Here is a 2928-nt window from a genome sequence, read left to right on the forward strand (position 1 = left end):
AAAACATCCTCTAAGCCTTTCATCCTTCCATCTCCCTCAAACACATTACTTAGGTAAATGTCTCTGAGTTTTAGATATGGACATTTAAAGTTTTTCTGTATCTGTTTTACTTTGTAAATGTCTATGCATTGTATTAGTAATTATAGTGGTCCGCATATTCCAGTAATTAGTTTGGTTTCACACAGAGATGAGACACCTTTCTCTTCCTTGAAGTCATGAAAAGTTTAACCAAAAGTTTATTAAAAGTGGAAATTCTACTTAAATTCTAGTTATACATTCATGCACCTAGAGAAGAGTGGATTTGCACTGATTATTTAGAATCTACACATGTTATGTCTTGGATCGTACGGCATCCAGTAATCACCTGTCCATCTTTTTCTTTCTCCCAAAGGTCCCTCATGTCCATGATCCGGAAGCGATCCCACCCCAGCGGCACTGGTGCTAAGAAAGAAAAGGCAGCTCAACCAGAAACAAGTAATTCTCAGGCTCCTTGTTTTACATTCAGTGGCTGATGGTCTATAGTTTTTCAACAGTTCACGTTTTTTGAGGTCTCTGACTATGAACACATTGTCATGGGAGAAGTGCGAAGTTTGCAGCTATAAGAATGAACCAGGTGACAATCACTGCCTTTATGTAGCTTATTGTCTGGAGTGGATAAACGTGTCCACACGTCACTGTAAAGCGAGGTATGCTGGGAAATGTGTTTTCGTGAAGAGACAAGGAACTTTGGGTGTAAAGGAAAGAGAGGAAGTAATTCCAAGTGAGGGATTTGGGGAAAGGCTTTTCAGAGCCGATAACAAGTGAACTGAGATTTCACCCAGCACCTACTATTTACTGCAGTGCTATGCACCAGAGATTCAAGACACAGAAGTTACTTTTGGATGGGGGAGACAGGAAGTAACAAGTAATTATCCAATTAAATATATAATTATTTAAATACGATTTTTGATCAGTACTGTGGAGGAGGAGTACAAATCTTTAAGAGATTGTGGAGGTGGATGGCTGGTGTCTAGAAGTGATGAGTATATGTAAATTTAGAAAGTCAGGGTGAGGCTGTTTAGGATAAAAGTAGTTCACACAGAGGGGCAGCAGATTCAAAGGTCCAAAGTGGGGAAGGAATTTGGCAAATTAGGAAGCAAAGAAAATTGGTGTTATTAGAACATGGGATGCAAGAGAGGAGGTCTGATAGGTGGGCAGGAGCCGGATTCTGGAGGCTGCGGTCAAGGTTGTGAAATTTATCCTAAAGACAATAGGAGTTTTAAGTAGGGATTATCTGTGACACTCTGGAGTTGGCATTTGTAATGTGGGGACCAGCCTTGCTATCAAAGTGTCTTCTTATGTTAACACGTTATGGTGGCTTTTACTGTACAGTTGGTACGTTTTTCAGAATTTATGAATGGAGCTTTTGTTGCTAGGTTATAGCTCTTAAAAAACTTGATTGTAGTGAAGGTTTGTGGAATATTTTAGAAGTAGTTTTAATGTCTAATAAATATAAGAAATCATTATACGCTTCAAAGTTAATAACTCTAATTTTGATAAGAATACATTTATTGGACAAGTTCTGAGATTTCAGAGGTATGCCTGCTGTTTATCACATATTTAGTCATTAATTTGTTGATAATTTCTTACCTCAATTTACTAATCTGTAGAATGGGGATATTATTAGTTCCTGTTTCATAGGGTTGTTGCAGGAATGAATGAGTCTCACAGCATGTAAAGCATTTAGAGTAGTACTTAGCATATAGAAAATACCCAAAATGTTAGCTAAAAAAATAGACAAGGTACTAACTACCCTTTGAGAGGCAGAAGTCCTCATGTGGCAGGTTCTTGTGATCGTTGCAGTTAAGGAAATTTCCTCGATTTTATGCCTTTAGGCCAAATTCAAAGTTGTTCTACCATGTGTTCTTTAGAAATTTTGTACATCATGGGGCATAAGATATTTTTAAATGCCTTTTAAAAAATGTTAGTAAAAGACAGAGTAATCCTGTGGCATTTAGACATTCACTGTAGTTTCTTCTAGGTAGTAACAAAAGGTTTTATTGAGCAACAAGGTGATGGTTTTGTCTGTGGGTCTTTTTCTTTTTTCTTTAAAAGAACTAACTTATTTTTCAAGTGGGTCTTAAGATTTAAGCCTCAGTTAATTACACGTAGCTTTCTGATCCAAGACTGACCTTGAAGCACTAACTCAAAGAACATTTGATTTTATTTTCCTGTGGCAGTTCAATAACATTAGACCTGTTGTCTTCATTTGTCCCTTTTCTTTAATCTCCAGTATCCTGCATATTTCTATTGTTCCCCTGATTACATGCTTTTGTGAGACAATTACCAACTGCGTGATTGCAGAAAGAATTACAAAACATACCATGAGATCTCCATAGGTGATTCTTGCAGATTTATTAGAACCGCTTAATAGTTTAGAAGTTCGTATAGATTGCTTTTTGCTAGTTCAAAAACAGGGTCGGTGAGAGAGAAAGCTTGTGTAGCTAACCTAGTGTTGCCCTCATATTGTGCCTGGGTAGGGAATCTGATAAGAGTGATTTTTTTTTTTTTTTGCTTAAGACCAATTAAGCCTTTACATTTGAAAAAGACTGAGAAATTAAAGCCCGGTTTATAATCTGTGCACAATACAGATAGTGGCACTTCTCTGAATTATCACTATGATTCTGGCAAGCAAAAATGAGAAACTGCTTTAAATTCCTGCTATGTTAGATGCTGCAGCAGATTTGAATGGTGTTGACCATAATTCTCCATCTGTCTGCCTTAATTAGTTTTTGTATGGCGCATTTAATTGGGTTTCAGTCATTCCTTACAGAGTGCTAATCTGTTTGTAGGCGGTGCTCCTGTTGCTGTGCAGCTCTTCCCAAGTCTTACTCAAAAGGGCAGCCTTTTTGAAAATTTAATGGTTTTTTTTGGAAACTTTTTTTTTTT

General features: G+C 37.1%; 1 protein-coding gene across 1 annotated transcript in view; it reads left to right on the forward strand.

Annotated features, from left to right (window-relative positions):
• SHTN1 (shootin 1) overlaps positions 1-2928 on the forward strand; it is a 79990-nt gene that overhangs the window by 63005 nt on the left and 14057 nt on the right. The window lies entirely within an intron of this gene.

Source organism: Pteropus vampyrus, unplaced genomic scaffold, assembly GCF_000151845.1.
Source record: "Pteropus vampyrus isolate Shadow unplaced genomic scaffold, Pvam_2.0 Scaffold46, whole genome shotgun sequence".
Lineage (NCBI taxonomy): Eukaryota > Metazoa > Chordata > Mammalia > Chiroptera > Pteropodidae > Pteropus > Pteropus vampyrus.